The sequence below is a fragment of the Rhinatrema bivittatum genome, chromosome 19 (assembly GCF_901001135.1).
Source record: "Rhinatrema bivittatum chromosome 19, aRhiBiv1.1, whole genome shotgun sequence".
NCBI classification, from domain to species: Eukaryota; Metazoa; Chordata; class Amphibia; order Gymnophiona; family Rhinatrematidae; genus Rhinatrema; species Rhinatrema bivittatum.
In genome coordinates this window covers 39803642-39825894 of record NC_042633.1, presented here as the reverse complement: position 1 = coordinate 39825894, position 22253 = coordinate 39803642, and the positions used below count along the sequence as shown (strand labels likewise).

The 22253-nt window shown below is 52.1% G+C and overlaps 1 protein-coding gene across 2 annotated transcripts in view; it reads left to right on the top strand.

Annotated features, from left to right (window-relative positions):
- Window positions 1-2334: 2334 nt before the first annotated feature.
- S1PR2 (sphingosine-1-phosphate receptor 2) overlaps window positions 2335-22253 on the top strand; it is a 35685-nt gene continuing 15766 nt past the window's right edge. Inside the window, exons 1-3 of one of the 2 annotated variants that reach the window (XR_003853692.1) lie at window positions 2335-2770; window positions 3908-4134; window positions 4897-4971. The gene's annotated coding sequence lies outside the window, so the exon portion shown is untranslated. Of the gene's footprint in view, window positions 2771-3907; window positions 4135-4896; window positions 4972-22253 lie in introns of those variants that run through there. The other variant, XM_029585328.1, reaches the window with a different exon arrangement.

Below are 22253 nucleotides of genomic sequence, written 5' to 3'. Positions count from 1 at the left end.
GGACAGGCTGAGGTGCCTGGGCCCGCTCCCTGATCAATGACATATTATCCCTGGTCGCCGGCAGGAGGGGTGGGTGGGGGTGTGTGTGTGTGTCCCCTCAGAAGTTTCTGTCTGACTGGTGCCTTGCAGGTCCCGGTTTCGGAAAACGCAATCCCTCCTACGCCCTTTCTCCCCGCTCCAAGCACACAAACGGGCCGCACGGTCCAAAATGCCCGTCCTATCGCGCGCTAGTGCTCATCACGTGCAAAACGCACGTGGACGAGGCTATTATCCATTCTCCCCTCTGGTGCGCATTTTTGCTCTCGGAGATGAATGCCAGCTCTGGGGCCGGCGTCGTCTCGAGAAGCCCGAATACTGCCTTTCCGTACTTCTGACTTAGGGAAACGGATGCTCCCGTTGACGCGCGTCCATTTTCCCGACGTTCTGAAACCCAGCGGCTCCGTTTTTTCCTAACCGGCTGACGGCCACCTCTTCCCGGCGCCTCCCCTTTCAGCACGGCAGCCCCGTTCGCGTGTGGCGCTGGGCGCCCCGGAGAGGGGGGGGGGGGGGGGGAGGGGATCGGCGAGTGTCGAGGGAGCGGGGCGCTCCGTCGTGAGCGCCCCGCTTCGACGCGCGCCGACATCGCATCGGCCGGAAAAGCGCATGGCGGTAACCGCCAGCCCCGGTCCCTGCTTCTCCTCCGAAGGGTCTGCGCCCTGGGAGTGCTGCAAGGCTCTCTCAGCTCTTCGGGGAAGGGGGGGTTCCCATACCGCCAGGGTTAATCATTCACCAGACTTATCCGATGCAACTCTGCACACGCTTTTCCCAATAAAATCTGCTGATGGTCCGCTGGTAATAAAACAGGGCCCGGTCCTGCAGGCAGGGGCGGGGAGGGGGAGAAGGAGGAACGCACAGAAAGGAAAGAAGTTTTGCAAACTTTTCCTTCAGATTTCAGTTAAAAGATATTCTGGGCAGGGAGTCAAGGCTCTGAAATGAGAACCAGACCATGCAGAGGGGACCCTGGCAGGACACATACGGAAAGGGGGGGAGGGGGGGGACAGTCTGGAATTACAGCTGCTGCCTCCTGGGGGTGGGGGAGGGGGAGGGGGGGGAATCAGACCTCGGAGGGATTTTGATGCCTGAGGCAAGGGCCATGGTTCAGAAACGTTCAAACAGAGACTATGAGGGCAGCTCAGGACAGACAGTGGGGCCCAGTCCTGTCTCTGCCCAGGTAGCTTCCTGGTGCATGGGACAGGGGCTGAGTAAACCCCTCCCCCCCCCCCCCCAAACCAGAGACCTTCTCCAGAAACCCTAACCAGGGCCTGTGGGAAGTGACTGACACCTTGCTGAGCTCAGCTTGGGAGGTTCCTGTTAAACGCCCTCCCCTCCACCCCCCCCCCCCCATCACTGAAACCTCCGAGGGGCTTTTAGGGTCCTGATTTTGCAGGAGGCAAAGGTCAAGATAAGTTTTCGGGGGCTGAAAAGTACTGGAAACTCCGTCAAAATTGCAAAGGTGGACAGAAAGTAGAGACAGAGACCCCCCCCTCCTGAAACAACAAGATCTCTGGGGGGTGCTTCAATAATGCCACGGGGAGGGGTGGGGGGTGTCCAACCTGGAGGAACGACTCCTATACGGCATTTTACGGCAGATTGCACGAGTCCCTGCCCCAGAGAGCTTACAGTCGTAATAGGTGCCCGAGGCAATGGAGGATGAAGTGGCTTGGCCCCGAGGTTACAACAGATTTCAGCATTAATGTCCTAAGTGGGAGGGCACCGACCTCTGCCCCGGCCCTTATTCTTTCCAGGCGGGGGGAGGGGGCGCCCTGGCCCCTCGCCAGCACGGCCTTCCCTGCCCCAGAAGGACCGCTGGCTCTGGTCCCGGCTGACCCCTTGCTTCTTCCCACCGCGGTGGCTTAGCTGGGCAGCAGGTTTCGCACCTCCTCGTGGCCACTGCTCTTCCTGGTCCCCGATCTCAGACTCCTCCGGCCCTAGCCCTGGCGATGCCACCCGAGCAGACGGCTTACCCCGAGGGCAGGGGGGCAGCTTTATCTGCCCCCCCCCCCTTCTGCATTCTCGCCACCCCCCCTGACCCAGAACGCAGGTCAGAGTTCAGCCTCAGGCCCTGATGGAGACCCATGATCTGTATTCACTTTATAAGAGTTTATCCGTATAGGTTTTTCTGCAGGGGCGGGGGGGAGTGAGTGGCCAGGGGGAAGTAGCATGGGGCAGTGCCCCCTCCAGCCTGAGAGGCCTGGCAGTGTCGGCAGGGCGGGGGTGGAGGGGGAGGGGACTGACCTGGCAGGGAGGGGGGCGGAGCAGCGGTGCTGCTGCTGTGCTGCTGCTGGTTCAGCCTTCTCCATTGGGACGGGGCTGCCTGTGCCTCGGCAGCCGGAGGAGGGACCAAGGCAGCGCTTCTTTATCCCAAATGTTGCCAGCCTTCTGCTTCCCTGGAACTGAGGCAGCGAGAGGGCGAGAGAGAGAAACCCCCTCCCCAGGAAGCGGCAGAGGAGCCGGGACCTAGCGGAGCAGCAACATCTGGATTGTGCAGCAAACGTGGAGGGGGATGGGGGGGAGAGCGGCTCGGCTCCTCCGCTTCTCCCAGGGCTGAGGGGAAGCCCGCCCCTTGCAATGAATGAGCTGCACAGGGATTGGGACCCGAGGAGGGGAGAAGAGCCAGCAGCCCGAGGATTGCTTTGCGGCTCCTCGGATCCGGAGTCAGACCCCATTGCCTCTTCTCTTTCTGCTTCGGGATTGTGCGGAGGATTGAAGGCGGCTTGGAGCGGCAGAGCTGGTAAGAAAGGACTTCTCTCCCCCCCATCCATGATTGTACCTGGGATTGGGACCCCCCTTCCTGCAGCCTTCCCTGGGAGTAGGACCAGCAGCCTGGGTCCCTGTTAAATCCTGAACCCCAGCGCCCCTTCCCACTCCCGGCTGAATGCCAGTAAGCTTGGGGGGGTCACTCCCATTGCATATTCATTAGTCTGGATGTATTTTTGGAAGGGGGTGGGGGAGAGAGACAGGAAGTAGAAATGTCCTGGCGCGTAAAAAAAAAAAAAGTCATTGACCATTGCAAAAAAAAAACAAACCCAACCCAACCCTCAACATCTGGAGCAGTTCATGGAGGGAGAAGGGATGCATGGGCAGGAAGTTGTAGTCAGAGGATGCCTCGGAGGCATCATGCAGGGATGGAGGGAGATGTTTGGGGGGGGGGGGGGGGGGGGGGTTACGGTCCTTTCCACACCTTCCTTTATGTATTTATTTCATGGCTTTTTTATACCCACATTGCTAGAGTCACATCCTATCGGTCTACAAGGGCTGCTTTACAAAGAAGGGAGAATTAACAATAATAATAAGGGAGGAGAGAGGTTACGAGCCCCTGGCACTGGATGGAGAAGCCTTTCTGTGGGGGCCCGGGCTTGGCCTGTCCGGTGTGCCATGGAGCGGTCAAGGCACTGGCAGAGGCCATCGGTATTCATTTAACATTTCCCCCCCGGGTTAGAACAGGACGACTTGTTTTACCCCCAGGGCTGATCCTCGCGGTGCGGGTCCCATGGCCGTGCTGTCTGCTCTGCTCTGCTCCCTATTCTCTTTCCTTTTGTTTTGCGTTTCCTCGCTTTCCCTTCCGGATGTGCAGTGCCAGGTGCATCTGTGCCCTACGGACATCTTGTCACGGGATTACAATCATGGCCGCGAATGGACGGACGGAGCAAAACCACCCAGGACATCCTTGGAGCCTGGGCCACTGTGGCGGAGCAGTTCCAGCTGTTGTAACCAGAACCTGGCTTGTGGGTTTCACACATCTCTGGGCCCTACACACTAAGCTACACACACATTCCCCTCCTCGCCCCTGTTCTGCTCCCTGGGGCTGGCAGCTGGACAGCAGGTATCATGGAAGTCACGCAGTAAATCCTTTTTTTTATCATTTTAGGAGACGGCTCTGATTTTGGCGTACTGAGCGGTCTGTGGGGCCTCTGGGCTCGTGTTCACCCAGCACAACTGATCGGGGGCCCTAGCAGACGTTTCACGCTGCTCCCCGGAGAGTGTCTATGTAGGACTTGCTCGCTTGCATTCTCTGCTAGGAGACCTTGTAAGGTCACCAGAAGAATCCAGGGATTGGCGGGTACCGGCGCCAGTTTGCCTCCCGGTGTTTCCGTGGTCCAGTTTCTGAAGGAAGGGGGAGGCTGAAAGTTCATGACTGGAGTAGACAGAAAACCGGGACTGGATTCGTTCGCCTCTGTTGACCTGGAGTCAGGGGGCCTGGAGCAGCCTTCCTCCCCCCCCCCCCCCCCCCCCCCGTTGATTCGGCATCATCCAGTGACTACATTCTCATGGCAAATGTCTGCAGGGATTACGTTTCAGCCTTCCAGCCAGGAAAGGCCCAAAAGGTGCCTGAACAGGACGCCATTCATGCAGGTCACCACACACACAGGTGATGTTCTCATCCCCGGCTTGAAAGGATAGCTTAGGACCCCTTAAGCCCAATAACTTGGGGTGGGCAGGTGAGGAATGTGGCGCAGAGATCCCCCCTACGTACAGCCGACAGCAGCACCGCGGCTTCCGCGTACCTGAGAGGAGGTGGCGGGAGAGCTCGCCTGCGGTACTGCCATCCGTTTCTGGAGGCCGTGATCTCGCAAAGAATATCGGCAGGATGGAGGCGGTCCAGAGAAAGGGCGCGAGCAACGCGGTGCAGTCCTCACCAAAGGTCAGGCTTAAGGGCCAGAGGAGAGGAAAGAGATATTCACAAGAAGCAAAAGGAAGGAATTCTGTGCAGGAGGACGTTCCCTGATCTCAAGTTCGCAGCGGAGGCAAGAGAGAGAGAGAGAGAGAGGTGAGGCAGCTTGCAAGGGGCACCAGGAAGCTCTGAGCCCACCCGGCCCCGCTCCTCCCAGCTGTTCCTTCAGCAGCCTCCCAGGGGAGGTAGCAGAATTCAGGGCCCTAACATTTGACATTTTTTGTAAAGGAGATTAGGATCCCACGACCAAGATCCAATAAGATCCCAGCGTCTTACAGAGAGAAATAGTTTTACATGGCGGCCTCCTAAGGGGGGGTACTGAAGACATCGCCTTCTCGTTGCATTCATTTCTGGGTTTGCACGGGCAGTTGCTTTTCTTTTTTTCATTTCTTTAGAATAAAAACAAAAAATGAAATGAAAACGCAATCACTCCCAGGCCCTCACCCATTCCACCCCCCCTCCCTGGACAAGATCCCTGCGTCCTCCTGCCCTCTCACTGTCGGGAATGGTGCTGGCCAGGCTGGTGCTGGCACCGCGCTTCGTCTTCGTCACGCAGCCAGGCCGGCAGCATTTCCAACAGCGGCAGCGGTGGGCGATCGATCCCGCCCCGTGAAGGCAGGGTGAGAGGGGCCGGGGGGGTGGAGGGTTGTTTTTTTTTTAAAGCTAAACAAACAACATTTTCTTTTAAAAACACAAATGGAAATGAAAGAGAAAATGTCGTTCTAATTTCAAAGGCGTGCATGGGGGTTCCCCTGTGAAAGACTGAACGGTGCACAATGTCCGTACATTCACGTGCTTATCACCTAACACTCTGGGGAGCTTCTAAGAAACAACACCAGAGAGCGGAAATGTGTCTGCTAAAAATATTCTTGTCTGTAGGAAGACGTTTCGGTCTAATTACTTTGTGATCCAGTTACTGTAAGGTCACTTTGTCATGGTCTGAGATTATCTGGGAGTGGAATTACCGGAGCCCTCCTTTCAAAGCACAACATCTTCCTCAGGTGTGGGGCAAAACACCCACCCACTTCCCTTGCCCTGGCCGGGGACCAACAGGCCAGGAGAGAACTGGGGAAAGCAGGAGGAGTTTACTGAAAGATAAACATCCCTGAGGAGCAGACTCTTTGCTAAACATCCCTGAGGAGCAGACTCTTTGCTGGACATCCCTGAGGAGCAGACTCTTTGCTAAACATCCCTGAGGAGCAGACTCTTTGCTGGACATCCCTGAGGAGCAGACTCTTTGCTAAACATCCCTGAGGAGCAGACTCTTTGCTGGACATCCCTGAGGAGCAAACTCTTTGCTAAACATCCCTGAGGAGCAAACTCTTTGCTGGACATCCCTGAGGAGCAGACTCTTTGCTAAACATCCCTGAGGAGCAGACTCTTTGCTGGACATCCCTGAGGAGCAGACTCTTTGCTAAACATCCCTGAGGAGCAGACTCTTTGCTGGACATCTCCGAGGAGCAGACTCTTTGCTAAACATCCCTGAGGAGCAGACTCTTTGCTGGACATCCCTGAGGAGCAGACTCTTTGCTAAACATCCCTGAGGAGCAGACTCTTTGCTGGACATTCCTGAGGAGCAGACTCTTTGCTGGACATCCCTGAGGAGCAGACTCTTTGCTAAACATCCCTGAGGAGCAGACTCTTTGCTGGACATCCCTGAGGAGCAGTCTCTTTGCTGGACATCCCTGAGGAGCAGACTCTTTGCTAAACATCCCTGAGGAGCAGACTCTTTGCTGGACATCCCTGAGGAGCAGTCTCTTTGCTGGATATCCCTGAGGAGCAGACTCTTTGCAGCACGGAGCGTGAAAGGCCGGAGTGATAACCGGTGCGTCCGGCCTTCGGGCTGAAGCTGGCAGGCACACAATGCTGGCAAAGCTTAGGGAGTGGGGAAAAGTAGGTCTTCCTGCAGTTTGCAGGGAAATGGGATTACGGAGAGGCTCCAATACGGGTTCCAAAGGGCACAGGTGCTGCTTTCTCTGACAGATTCACTTCGCCCTGACTTCAGTGACGGTTCACCTGCATGCCTGTTCAAGCTTGACTCGGTGGCGGCTTTTGACACGCTCAATCACAAAATATTATTATAGTGCCTACAGTCCGTAAGTCCTATCCGGCGCCCTTTCCTGTGCATGCCTTCTGTGTCTGCTGGGAGCCGCACCTTGCCTGCTGTTCACGAGGCGAGAAATCTAGGGATTGTGTTGGACTCCGGGCTGAATTAAGCTGAGGGTGCTCTGCAGGTTGGAGGGGGGAGTATATCAGAGGCTGATCTGGGCGAGCTAGATTAGTGCAGTGCACTTTGTCTCGGCTTGCCGGATCCATTTCTGCCAGTATCACAGCTCATGCAAGACACAGTGGTTAGGGTAATCACCAACGGGGGAGTGTGACATTACCCCAGTGCTGGAAGCCTTGCATGGGTTGCCCGTACAGGAAAGAGTACAATTTAAAGGGGGCTAGTGCTACTACACAAGGGCTTTGCACAGGCACAGGAGGCAGATGTAGGCAAGGCGCGCTGCAGGGGGGTAGGATTGCACGGCCCAGCAATCACGCAAGCCCACGCATGCAAGGAGCGGCTCAGCTTCTCCCTGCAGATATGGGAGGAGGAATATTTCCTGGGTCTGACGAGCCTGAGAATTACGCAAATGAAATCTCGTCAAACAGGACCCCCCCGAACGCTCAGCCACCCCATGGTACTACCTCTGGGGGTTTGGTTTTTTTTGGCTCTGTGAAGTCTGCCGTTCCCTCCCGCCTCCTGCTGAAGCCCGGTGGTCAGCGGGTTGGGCCGCAGCCTCAGTAGAGGACGTTTCCCCGGTTGCTTCTCTGTGACGTCAGATGAGCCCTCCCCACCCCTGCAGGGTCAGCCACTCAGCCAGTCCTGGGTTTTGCCCCCATGCATGCAGGGAGTTGCAGGTCCCTGCAGGCCATAGAGTAAAACCAGGACTGGATCGGCCGGTTCCGGTTTTCCAGTCACTCGCTTTAGGGAATCTCTCCCCCCACCCAGGGAGGGCTCTGTCATCTACAGCAGTTACTGGGTCACTGCCAGCCCTGCTACTGAGTATCCCTCGTCCCCCCCTCTGGCGTTCTCACTGAGTGAGCAGTAAAACCCTCACCGGACCACTTACAGCACCCGGTCCAACTTCCCCAATAAGCGATCTCCCTTCCTCTCCCCCCCACGACCTGCTGGGATGTGTGTGGCAGGAGTCCACATTCAATCACATGGCTTTCAACAGCTACAATCACACCGGCGCACACATGCCCGTCACACTCCTGCACGTACACTTGCACGCACACACACACACACTCATGGCTTAGATGTACGCATGCATTCTCACACTCACTTGTATGCACACGTTTTACACACATGCCCGTCACACTCCTGCACGTACACTTGCACGCACACACACACACACTCATGGCTTAGATGTACGCATGCATTCTCACACTCACTTGTATGCACACGTTTTAACACACATGCATGACACACTCCTGCACGTACACTGGCACGCACACACACACACTCATTGATAACACGTATGCATGCATTCTCACACTCACTTGTATGCACACGTTTTAACACACATGCATGACACACTCCTGCACGTACACTTGCACGCACACACACAGTCATTGATAACACGTATGCATGCATTCTCACACTGACTTGTATGCACACGTTTTAACACACATGCATGACACACTCCTGCACGTACACTTGCACGCACACACACACACTCATTGATAACACGTATGCATGCATTCTCACACTCACTTGTATGCACACGTTTTAACACACATGCACGACACACTCCTGCACGTACACTTGCACGCACACACACAGTCATTGATAACACGTATGCATGCATTCTCACACTCACTTGTATGCACACGTTTTAACACACATGCACGTCACACTCCTGCACGTACACTGGCACGCACACACACACACTCATTGATAACACGTATGCATGCATTCTCACACTCACTTGTATGCACACGTTTTAACACACATGCATGACACACTCCTGCACGTACACTTGCACGCACACACACACACTCATTGATAACACGTATGCATGCATTCTCACACTCATAGAAACATAGAAACATAGAAATGACGGCAGAAGAAGACCAAACGGCCCATCCAGTCTGCCCAGCAAGCTTCACATTTTTCTCTCATACTTATCTGTTTCTCTTAGCTCTTTGGTTCTATTTCCCTTCCACCCCCACCATTAATGTAGAGAGCAGTGATGGAGCTGCAACCAAGTGAAATATCAAGCTTGATTAGTTAGGGGTAGTAGGGGTAGTAACCGCCGCAATAAGCAAGCTACACCCATGTTTGTTTTACCCAGACTGTGTTATTCAGCCCTTATTGGTTGTTTTTCTTCTCCCCTGCCGTTGAAGCAGGGAGCTATGCTGGATATGCGTGTAGTATCAGTTTTTCTTCCCCCCTGCCGTTGAAGTAGAGAGCTATGCTGGATATGCGTGAAGTATCAGTTTTTCTTCTCCCCTGCGGTTGAAGCAGGATATGCATTGAAAGTGAAGTATCAGGCTTATTTGGTTTGGGGTAGTAACCGCCGTAACAAGCCAGCTACTCCCCGCTTTGTGAGTGCGAATCCTTTTTTCTTCTCCCCTGCCGTTGAAGCAGAGAGCTATGCTGGATATGCGTGAAGTATCAGTTTTTCTTCTCCCCTGCCGTTGAAGCAGAGAGCTATGCGTGAAGTATCAGTTTTTCTTCTCCCCTGCCGTTGAAGCAGAGAGCTATGCTGGATATGTATTGAAAGTGAAGTATCAGGCTTATTTGGTTTGGGGTAGTAACCGCCGTAACAAGCCAGCTACTCCCCACTTTGTGAGTGCGAATCCTTTTTTCCACATTTCCTCTTGCTGTTGTAGCTTAGAGTGATGTTGGAGTCACAGTAACCATGTGTATGTTTATTGAATAAGGGTATTATCTCCAGGCAGTAGCCGTCATTCTGGTGAGCCACCCACTCTTTATTGACGGCCTCTTGATTTTATGGATCCACAGTGTTTATCCCACGCCCCTTTGAAGTCCTTCACAGTTCTGGTCTTCACCACTTCCTTCGGAAGGGTATTCCAGGCATCCACCACCCTCTCCGTGAAGAAATACTTCCTGACATTGGTTCTGAATCTTCCTCCCTGGAGCTTCAAATCGTGACCCCTGGTTCTGCTGATTTTTTTCCTATGGAAAAGGTTTGTCGTTGTCATTGGATCATTAAAACCTTTCAAGTATCTGAAAGTCTGTATCATATCACCTCTGCTCCTCCTTTCCTCCAGGGTGTACATATTTAGATTCTTCAATCTCTCCTCATAAGTCATTTGATGAAGACCTTCCACCTTTTTGGTCACCCTTCTCTGGACCGCCTCCATCTTGTCTCTGTCTCTTCGGAGATACGGTCTCCAGAACTGAACACAATACTCCAGGTGAGGTCTCACCAAGGACCTGTACAAGGGGATAATCACTTCCCTTTTCTTACTCGATATTCCTCTCTCTATGCAGCCCAGCATTCTTCTGGCTTTAGCTATCGCCTTGTCACATTGTTTCGCCGACTTCAGATCATTAGACACCATCACCCCAAGGTCTCTCTCCTGCTCCGTGCACATTAGCCTTTCTCCCCCCATCGAATACAGTTCATTCGGATTTCCACTCCCCATATGCATGACTTTGCACTTCTTGGCATTGAATGTCAGCTGCCATGTCTTCGACCACTCTTCCATCTTCCTTAAATCCCGTCTCATTCTCTCCACTCCTTCCGGCGTGTCCACTCTGTTGCAGATCTTAGTGTCATCCGCAAAAAGACATACCTTACCTTCTATCCCTTCCGCAATGTCGCTCACAAAGATATTGAAAAGGACCGGTCCCAACACCGATCCCTGCGGTACACCGCTTAAAACCGCTCTCTCTTCAGAGAGAGTTCCATTTACCATCACACATTGTCTTCTGTCCGTCAACCAGTTTGCAATCCAGGCCACCACCTCGGCACTCACTCCTAAGCTTCTCATTTTATTCACCAGTCTCCTGTGCGGGACAGTGTCAAAAGCTTTGCTGAAATCCAAGTAGATGACATCGAGTGCTCTTCCTCGATCCAATTCCTTGGTTACCCAGTCAAAAAAGTCAATCAGATTTGTCTGACAGGATCTTCCAATGGTGAATCCATGCTGCCTCTGGTCCAGCAATTCTCCCGACTGTAGATAGTTCACTATTCTCTCTTTCAACAGTGACTCCATTACTTTTCCCACCACCGAAGTGAGGCTAACCGGTCTGTAGTTACCAGCCTCTTCTCTGTTCCCACTCTTGTGAAGCGGGACCACCACCGCTCTCCTCCAATCATTCGGCACCACTCCCGTTTCTAGGGATCTATTGAATAGGTCACACAGCGGACCTGCCAGCACATCTCTGAGCTCCCTCAGTATTCTGGGATGAACTTCATCAGGCCCCATGGCTTTGTCCACTTTCAGTTTCACCAGCTCTTCCCATACATTTTCTACTGTAAATGGAGTTACATCTACTCCATTCCCCTCCAGTTTCTTGTTAACTAGTGTCGGTCCTTCTCCAGGGTCCTCTTTAGTGAACACAGAACTGAAGTATTCATTTAATATTTCTGCCATTTCTTCGTCTCTCTCCACGCATTGATCCTTTCCACCTTTCAATTTCACTATACCATTTTGAACTTTTCTCTTTTCACTGATATATCTGAAAAATGTTTTGTTACCACTCTTTACCTCTTTGGCAATCCTCTCTTCCGCTTGACTTTTTGCCATCTTGATTAATTTCTTCGTCTCCCTCAGTTCTACCAGATATTCTTCTTTGTGTTCCTCCTTTTGGGATCTTTTATATTTCTTGAATGCTGTTCTTTTAGCCTTTATTTTGTCAGCCACCTCCTTTGAGAACCAGATAGGTTTCATTTTTCTTTTGCTTTTCTTTACTTTTCTAACATATAGATTAGTTGCCTTGGTGATTGCTCCTTTTAGATTGGTCCACTGTTGATCCACATCTCTCTCGTTTTCCCAGCCTTTAGTTCTTCCTCCAGGTACTTCCCCATTTCATCAAAGTCTGTGTTTTTGAACATCAAAACTTGGGTTTTTGTGCTTCTTTTTCGTGTCCTTTTTGTGATATTAAACCATACCGTTTGATGATCACTGGTGCTGAGGTGGGCACCCACCTGGACGTCTGAGACATTATCTCCATTAGTGAGCACTAAGTCGAGTATAGCTCCTTCTCTCGTGGGTTCCATTACCATTTGTTTGAATAAAGCTACTTGCAGGGCATCTACTATTTCTCTACTATTTTTAGATTCTGCAGATGGGATTCTCCAGTCTACATCTGGCATATTAAAGTCTCCAACGATCACCACTTCTCCTTTCTTTGCTATCCTGTGGATGTCTTCAATCAGATCTCTGTCCAGCTCTTCCTTTTGGTTTGGAGGCCTGTATGCACACGTTCCTTTTGGTTTGGAGGCCTGTATGCACACGTTCCTTTTGGTTTGGAGGCCTGTATGCACACGTTTTAACACACATGCACGACACACTCCTGCACGTACACTTGCACGCACACACAGTCATTGATAACACGTATGCATGCATTCTCACACTCACTTGTATGCACACGTTTTAACACACATGCACGTCACACTCCTGCACGTACACTGGCACGCACACACACACACTCATTGATAACACGTATGCATGCATTCTCACACTCACTTGTATGCACACGTTTTAACACACATGCATGACACACTCCTGCACGTACACTGGCACGCACACACACACACTCATTGATAACACGTATGCATGCATTCTCACACTCACTTGTATGCACACGTTTTAACACACATGCATGACACACTCCTGCATGTACACTTGCACACACACACACACACTCATTGCTAACACGTACGCATGCATTCTCACTCACTTGTATGCATACGTTTTAACACACATGCATGACACACTCCTGCATGTACACTTGCACGCACACACACACACTCATTGATAACACGTATGCATGCATTCTCATGCTCACTTGTATGCACACGTTTTAACACACATGCATGACACACTCCTGCACGTACACTGGCACGCACACAAAGTCCCGTGCACTCGCCATCCCACACGCTGGTGGACTCGCCGTACACATTCAGACTTGCTCATTTCCAGACACGCACACAGTACACGCAGCTGCACTGTCACGTTAGCAGGCGCACTCACATCGCACGCACAAAGGTGAAGGCCAAAACCAGCAGGCGGAGGGAGCCTGGCAGAACGGGAAGGTGGCCTTGCTCCTCGCTGAAGGCTGGGGAGATAAAAAGAGTACTTTTAGGGGGGGGGGGGGATATCTCTTCTTGTCCTTGCCACGGCCGTCCTACTCCCTATCAGAAGGCAAAATCCAGCTCCGTCTGCAGATTGTCTCTCCCGCCCAGTACTGGCCGGAAGGTGCCGGAGCAGTAAATTCGGTTCCTCTGAGGCTTCGGGAAATATCCTGTTGCCGTCCTTGGTGCCGGCGTGCGTGCGTTTCTCTGTTCTGCGGGGGGCCAGCTCGCATCTGCTCACGTCTTACCGGTGCATCTCATCATCATTCTGTGGCTAACACTCATGGTGTTATCCACAGAAATGATCATTTCCTTATTGTTAACTGCACTCCCCCGGTCTCCTCGCCTCTCCCAGTAAAGTCCTACCAGACCTTGCCTGCCTTTAGGCGCCGTGACGCTGCAGGAAACGGGTATCTGGTGAAATCTGCCACGGCCCGACCAATAGAGATACAGTTTCAGCAACTTTTACTGAGCGAACCCAGAACGTGGCTCAGAACCAAACCAGACCTAAACGTCCTTTGAAATATTTATAATTGCAGCATCGTGCGGTGGGCTTTTCCCCAAGGCACATCCCCTTTAAATATCAGGTGGCTACCTTTGTAAGCCTCTCCTCCCAGGTCTTCCTTTCACCTGCTTTGAGATCGTGCAAAGGGCCTGTCAAAGTGTGAGCAGCCCTCACCGCGCTTGTAAGCGGGAGTTTCCGAGAGCCACCCACAAGCCGGGGCTGCCCGGAGGGGAGATGCCCATTGCATGCAGGAAGCTTTTCACGTGGCTACCTGGGGGGGGGGGGGGGGGGACAGCAGAGGAAGTCTGGTTAAGCTGGGACCTCCTGTCACGTCACCAGACTGCTCTGGTGTGGCTGGGCAATGCTCAGAGCTGCCCAGTGATTCAGTTCGCACGGGGGGGGGGGGGGGGGGGAGGGGACTGGTTTTCTGACAAAACCCCCCCCCCACCATTCCCCCGTCCACATGCACTCTGGTGCCTGGCAGTGCTGATTTCAAACGGGAATACAGAAGGACTGCACATACTTATTATGCACTGGGAAGTAACTGGAAAAAACCAGGACCGGCCTTGAAACATCCTCCCTACCCAGTACAGTTTATGTATGACGGCATTTATTTATTTTATTTTTTTAGAGAAAACTAGGTAGGTGAAAAGTGAGGCAGCAAGTCAGTCACACATACACACGCTCCCCCCCACCCCCTGAAAACTCCTACAAGCAGAATGTGAGAACGAAGGTCAGGTGGCCTGACTCAAGGTCACACGGCTGAGATGGTGCCACCCACTGCATGCACGGAGTTCAGACGCGGGGCAGAGCCAAGACTGCATGAGGTGCTGAGGTGGACGCCCGAGATGGTGCCAGCGGTGGAATCGGAGGGAAGCCGGGATGTCCCAGCTCTGCGCTCTCGCTGCCTGGCGGTTTGGTACAAAGGGGGCTTCTTTCAGCTCCTCAAGGACTGCCTGAGCCACTCCTCGTTTTGCCCCAGGACACCTACGGCCTTGCACTTCCTCACCTGCCAGATCTAAGTGCATATTTACATCTGTTATCTGTACATCTTCTCCCCCAGCAAACAATGCAGAGTGGGAAAGAAAGAAGGCAGTGTTGAGATCAGGAAGGCCGAGGGAGCAGCGTAACGTAAAGCAGAGCTCTGGTTTTTGCCTTATTTAATAAAGGAGCTCTTTCACCAACCCCCTTCCCTATCAAGGGATTATAATTATGATCTCTCTCTGTGGGCTCTAATCTTAGCAGCTTCAGCTGGGGGGGACGGGGACTTTTACATCCTCCGGTCCCTAGCCAGAGGGTTGCAAGGCTGGCTCTCTCTCTCCAATCCCAGCTAACACGGATATAGCTTGGATTCCCTCCCCCCCCCACCACTAGGGGCTAGGATTGCTGCCTCTGGAGTATCCCCAGGCCCCTGGCCAGTCCGGGGAGGGGAACGGGACCCAGGACACACAAGGCCCCGCACCAAAATCTGGCCGGACGCGGGCCCCGTGGACCCATTCTGCTGGAGATGGGGGGGGGGGGGGGGAGGTTGGCAAGTTGGAAGGGGGCTCCTAGGCTTGTTAAATACACAAGAGAGGGTGTTTGTAGCTTTCAGAGAAGGCCCGCGTCTGCCATGGATTTTAGGGAAGCCGATGACCCAGCCCTGTCTTCTAAATCGCTCTGCCACTGACCATCGGACTTAGAGAAATGACTTGCAGCTTCTTTTAATCTTCTTCGGGGGTCTCCTTGCCATTCCGCACCTCCCCCCCCAGTCTTTACCGTTTATATTGAGAATACAAGCGTGGGCACCTTTAATCGCCAGCGCGCACTCCCTGCCTCCCCCGTCCCTGCGTTTGGACTGGGAGGGGGGTGGTCCCTTGACATGCATCAGTGCTCCCGGCACACGTCTGCCAGGGGGCCTCCCAAGGCCGTCCCAGGAGTCCCCGTCCCCCCCACGGCTGGTTGGGGTTTTTCCCGGCCCTGCCCACAACGAAACACGCGCGACTTTACATCCGTGCGCGCGTGGGAGAGGCCGGGATCTCGTGGATATCTCCAGCGACCCCTGCCAGCTCGTGGGACTGCCCGGGAGGGCCCCTTTAGCGCCTGCTCCTTCAAACGTCCGCGGCAGAAATGAATGAAATATAAATATATTTATATATTTTTTTTTTTTTTTAAGGAAGGGGGAGAAATGCCAGCATTTTTGTTTTGTTCTTGACTCGTGACAGAGTTAGGGATTGTAGGCAGGCACAGAAAATGTTTTTTTGTCGCTTGCAGAGCTCTGCAAATCTTGTTTAATCTTTCTTGGAAATTGCAGGTCAAGTTAGTAAAAAAAGAAAAGAAGAAAAGGCAGCCTCCCCCAGGAGCAATGAATCTCTCTCTTAAGAAAGAGGATCGGAGGAGTCTGTTTCTTTTTAACTAATGGAAAGCAGCCCCTCGGCCTCTGAAATGTTCCACGTATCAAGCACAGGCAGGAAGTGCCTCGCCAAATTCAGTTTTTTTCTTTCAACCCCCGCCCCGGCTGAGCATAAATCCTGCCTGCAGGTTTATCACCAAATAGGAATTATGGAAGTAAAAGGCCGATAAAGAAGTAGTACCGCGGAGGCCGGGAGGGCGCAGACTCCTTCAGAGAGAGGAGGCTACAGGGTGCATGGAGGTGGGAGGGAAAGGCAATACAGGGTGGCCAAGTGGCTCCAGGTTTCCAGTCCTGCAGGCTGGGACTTATTCTCCTTTCCCTATTGCATCCCCTAGGAAAAGCAAAACTATAAGGTCCTGCGTGCAGGGGGGAGGGGAGAGTAAAACCAGGAGCGGAAATCCGGAGCCAGTTGGCAGTAGCAGAATTAAAGAAAGTCCACGGGGTCCTTTGTAATGAGGGAGAGGACGGGAAGCCAGAGACCCACTCGGGGGCCTACGGTGCTGCACCAGGAATGAACTCGGGTAGGGACTGAACGGGAAACCCCCCCCCCCCCCCCCCCCGAGCTGCCAGCAGCCCCAGCGTAATGAGGTGCGCTGGGCTGGGCGCACGGTTTACCACCTACGGACGCGCTTTTTTTTTTCAGACTTTACTCCCGATGCGGAGAACCAAAAAAACCGTGCGCACGGGTCAGCACAGACCCCTGCACACGGATTAGCGCCCCCTCCACGCACATCCCGTGTGAAGGAAGACATCGGCTATCACTCGCCGATGCGAGGAGGCGCGCGAGGCTTAACGGAGCTCCCGCTCAGAGCCGCAGTGAAGTCACTTGGGCTGACGTCCGTCCGTGAGGCTGAAGTCTGCAGTGCGGGGGGGAGGGTCCTGCACTGGGAATGTGATCGCACAAGTCAGGTTTTTAGCTGGTAAAGCATTTTTTTGGTTATTTGGCTGAGGTGCCAATTTCAGTGCCGACGTTTATTCCATCGGACGCCCGGGCGACTAAATTAGGCGGTGGTAAGGAATGCGCGCTTCTTTTTCATCAAATCAAGGTTCATATATTTCTCTCCACCGCAAGCAGTAAATGCAAGAGTCGGGACGATACTAAGGAGGAGGAGACATTTATCGCAACACAGAGGACTATAGATTTTTAATGTTTCTCGCGAGCCCTTACCTGCGAGTTAACTTTAATTCACCTCCAGAGCTGGAGTTATATCCCCCCCCCCCCCATGTTAAATGCTGATCTCCTTAAGAACATAAGAAACTGCCCTGCTGGGTCAGAGCAAGGGTCCATCAAGCCCAGCATCCTTTGTCCAACAGTGGCCAATCCAGGCCACAAGAACCTGGCAATTACCCAAACACTAAGAAGATCCCATGCCACTGATGCAATTAATAGCAGTGGCTATTCCCTAAGTAATCTTGATTAATAGCCATTAATGGACTTCTCCTCCAAGAACTTATCCAAACCTTTTTTAAACCCAGCTACACTAACTGCACTAACCACATCCTCTGGCAACAAATTCCAGAGCTTTATTGTGCGTTGAGTGAAAAAGAATTTTCTCCGATTAGTTTTAAATGTGCCCCATGCTAACTTCATGGAGTGACCCCTAGTCCTTCTATTATTCAAAAGTGTAAATAACCGATTCACATCTACCCGTTCTAGACCTCTCATGATTTTAAACACCTCTATCATATCCCCCCTCAGTCGTCTCTTCTCCAAGCTGAAAAGTCCTAACCTCTTCAGCCTTTCCTCATAGGGGAGTTGTTCCATTCCCCTCATCATTTTGGTTGCCCTTCTCTGTACCTTCTCCATCGCAATTATATCTTTTTTGAGATGCGGCGACCAGAATTGTACACAGTATTCAAGGTGCGGTCTCACCATGGAGCGATACAGAGGCATTATGACATTTTCCGTTTTATTCACCATTCCTTTTCCAAGAATTCCCAACATTCTGTTTGCTTTTTTGACTGCTGCTCCACACTGCACCGACGATTTCAATGTGTTATCCACTATGACACCTAGATCTCTTTCTTGGGTTGTAGCACCTAATATGGAACCCAACATTGTGTAACTATAGCATGGGTTATTTTTCCCTATATGCATCACCTTGCACTTGTCCACATTAAATTTCATCTGCCATTTGGATGCCCAATTTTCCAGTCTCACAAGGTCTTCCTGCAATTTATCACAATCTGCTTGTGATTTAACTACTCTGAACAATTTTGTGTCATCTGCAAATTTGATTATCTCACTTGTCGTATTTCTTTCCAGATCATTTATAAATATATTGAACAGTAAGGGTCCCAATACAGATCCCTGAGGCACTCCACTGTCCACTCCCTTCCACTGAGAAAATTGCCCATTTAATCCTACTCTCTGTTTCCTGTCTTTTAGCCAGTTTGCAATCCACGAAAGGACTTCGCCACCTATCCCATGACTTTTTACTTTTCCTAGAAGCCTCTCATGAGGGACTTTGTCAAACGCCTTCTGAAAATCCAAGTATACTACATCTACCGGTTCACCTTTATCCACATGTTTATTAACTCCTTCAAAAAAGTGAAGCAGATTTGTGAGGCAAGACTTGCCCTGGGTAAAGCCATGCTGACTTTGTTCCATTAAACCATGTCTTTCTATATGTTCTGTGATTTTGATGTTTAGAACACCTTCCACTATTTTTCCTGGCACTGAAGTCAGGCTAACCGGTCTGTAGTTTCCCGGATCTCCCCTGGAGCCCTTTTTAAATATTGGGGTTACATTTGCTATCCTCCAGTCTTCAGGTACAATGGATGATTTTAATGGTAGGTTACAAATTTTTACTAATAGGTCTGAAATTTCATTTTTTATTTCCTTCAGAACTCTGGGGTGTATACCATCCGGTCCAGGTGATTTACTACTCTTCAGTTTCTCAATCAGGCCTACCACATCTTCTAGGTTCACCGTGATTTGATTCAGTCCCTCTGAATCATTACCCATGAAAACCTTCTCCATTACGGGTACCTCCCCAACATCCTCTTCAGTAAACACCGAAGCAAAGAAATCATTTAATCTTTCCGCGATGGCCTTATCTTCTCTAAGTGCCCCTTTAACCCCTCGATCATCTAACGGTCCAACTGACTCCCTCACAGGCTTTCTGCTTCGGATATATTTTTTAAAGTTTTTACTGTGAGTTCTTGCATTTACAGCCAACTTCTTTTCAAATTCTCTCTTAGCCTGTCTTATCAATGTCTTACATTTAACTTGCCAACGTTTATGCATTATCCTATTTTCTTCTGTTGGATCCTTACTGAATCGGATGCTAATCTCGCGCGCCCAGCCGTGAGTAATCCTGTGCGCTAGGCTGGGCGCGCCTTGTTGCAGCGGCTTACTGATACGTTAGCCTACCCATGGCTCACTGCATCGGGAATTAACTCAGTTTCCACTGCAAGAGTAAGGAAGGCATGAGCTGAGATTTAATTCCCATCGGGCCCTTAATAGGTCTGTGATCAGGTCACTGCAGAAGGACCTAATCGGGCAGGGATTAGGGTAGATGAGGGTCACACACCTTGAGCAAGTGGACGCAACCGCTAACTACCTCCTCCTTGCCAGGGGTACTTTAGGGTGTGGTTTTTTTTTGTTGTTTTTTTAAATCATCTGATTATTTGACACGGACGCTGTCTCGTGCGCCGCCTCTGCCTTTCAGCTGCAGATTGTACAATTGATTCGTACATTATTTGAAGCAGCATTTTTGTGTTCTGCCTCTGAAAAAGGAGGGAGACCGTTGCTATTTCAAGTGGTGGAGGCCCTACCGCAGCCGCTGAGCTAGCGAGGACGATTCCGCTTCTGGAAACTACAGGCCGCGTCGCCACGGTGGAGGCGGAGGGTTGGGAAGAGAGAGGAGGAGGAAGGGCTGACAGCGCTTCTGCCGTAGGTTCGGGCCTGTCCATCGGTGCTCGGGCTTTAGCTAATTAAAACCCCCTCCAGTGCAGGTGTTTGTTGGATAAATGCTGACCGTGTATGTGCTACTGGGAACCGCCTGGCATTTTAGAGAGGCGGGCTACAAATTCATAAATAAATGCATAAACAAGATTTTTTTTAACCCCTTCCCTCCCGTGAATACCTAATTAGTGGAAAATGAACCCCTAACTTTACAACATCTAAGAACAGAAGCACAGGGTGCAGTTTTGCTCAGAATTCACGTTGGGACTTGGGTTCTGTCGAGACTGTGCCACCTTCGAATGAAGTGACCAAAAAAGAAGAAGTTGCAGTGTAGACGAGCGTTGCAAACCACACGGGTCGTCCCCGTCCCTCCCTCGCCCCCTCCCGCGTCTCTCCGCTTACACGCCGCACGTGACGACGCAAACGTGGGCTTCCAGACGCCGGCGTCACCAGCCCGGTAGCCACAGCCAGAGAGAGGTGCCAGCCTGCAGGCGCTCGTGCGCTGAGTCACAAAGGACCTTACGGAAACGAGGCGGCGTGATACCAGAACACGAGGGCGCGGGCTGACTCAACGTCTGCTCCGTCCCCGCCGTTCCACCTCGCCGGGGACGCGGGGGGGGGGGGGGAGGGGGGTTTCCATCTCTGTAACCATCATTTATGCAAAACTTTATTATTCATGCAGCCGGTAAAAAACCCCCAAAAAAAGAGCTTTCAGCAGAAACGCGCACGGGGATCTCTTTTGGTACCAAGAGTTTCAGGGCCCTGCTGTGGGGGCTTCAGGAGGTGGTGGGGGTGACGCCGCCCTCCCCGGGGGGGGGGGGGACGGTCAGGTGAAAGTGATGTCATGGAGCGGTCAGACCGCTCCATGACATCACCAAGGCCCTGGCAGTTCATTACGCATCTCTTTCTCGTGGGGGGGGGGGGGGGGGGGCGGCGGCAGGAGAGGAGAGGGATTTAGGCATCATTAACGCAAGTCAATGCCCATCGGATACAGGAAGAATGTGGGGTTTTCGGGGGGGGGGGGGGGGGGAAGGAATAGCAATGGATAAGCAACGGAAGATTTTATAAATACTTCCTGGGCGAGAGGGGGGGGGGGGGGTCGCGGGTCCTGTTCCTTCCAAGAAGCTGAGAAAAGGATTGGGGGGAGGGGGGGCCTCAGAGTAAATCGGATCAGAGCTTAAATATGAAAAAAAAAAGGGGCCGATCCGTGCCCCGGTCCTTCCTGGTTGCTCGTGGTCACTGCGGGTCGACAGCCGTCAACGGTCAGGAAGTGGATTTCAGATCCGCAGTGGGAAGGGAAAGGGACCTCGTGTAACCACAGAATAAATATCCGAGAGGGAGGAGGGACGGGGCTGAGCAGAGGCTGAAACGTGGGCCTCCCTTAGGATGCAAGAGCGCAATCCAGATGTGACCCCTCTGGGAAGGGCTCTGGCTCTCTTCACATCTGTGTTTTCCAACTCTGCTTCCCCCCCACACACAAACATTTTTTTAAAGTTCAGATGTGTCTGAGGAGAGAGAGGAGCAATCATTAAGGATGGGGGGGTTTATTTCTCCTTTCCTCCTCAGGTACGGGTCACATTTAGTTCTCTGGCTCCCGGGCTCTCTGCTGTTTCTCTCCTCCTGCTTCCTGATTTTTCAGTTCCCTCCGTTTTCACGCCATACAATGGGCCCGGAAACCCGAAAGACCCCTGAAACTGACCTTTTAAAACGAATAGTTGAATAAAACCTCCCATGTTTCTTATTTTAAAGCCCCCCCCCCCCCCCCACACATACACACACTGACGAGTCTATTTCTAACCGTGCAGCCTTTCTGGCCTTCCTTGCATCCTTTGGGGCTGGCGGGATGGCTTAAAGCGGACTTTGCACCCCCTGGAGAATGGACAAAGACGCTTCCCTGCTCCCCCTTCCAAAACCAGAGGGGTAAAGCCCTCCATGTCACGCACAATAGAGAGAGAGAGAGGGAGAGAGGGCGGGCAGAGGGCTGAAGGATGCATGTGCGCTGTTTGCAGCTGGCATTCGGGTCTGGAAGCCCAGCTTTCAAACGGGCCCAAAAGGACCGTGAGCCTGCTGCAAAAGGCTAGAGAGGATATTCTGTATTTATAAAACATGTGCAGGTTCTGATGCAAACAGACTCTGGGTTTGTTTGTTTTTTTTCCCCCAACATTAACAAAACGGAGCATGAAAAGAAAAACAGGGAACTGAGTTAACACACGAGAAAAGCAAACAAACATTTGGGCCAGAGACAAATGCCTCTGCACCCTTTTTCTTGAGGCATGTCATAAGTTTAATCTGCATTTCATTTTTATGGGCCGTTTGCTGGAAGGAGCTGCAGCGCTAAGTGCGGGTTAAGTAACTCGCCCGGCGGGGGCCGAGCAGATCCTAACGTCCCTGAATGGCCACTTGAAAGGGCAGTG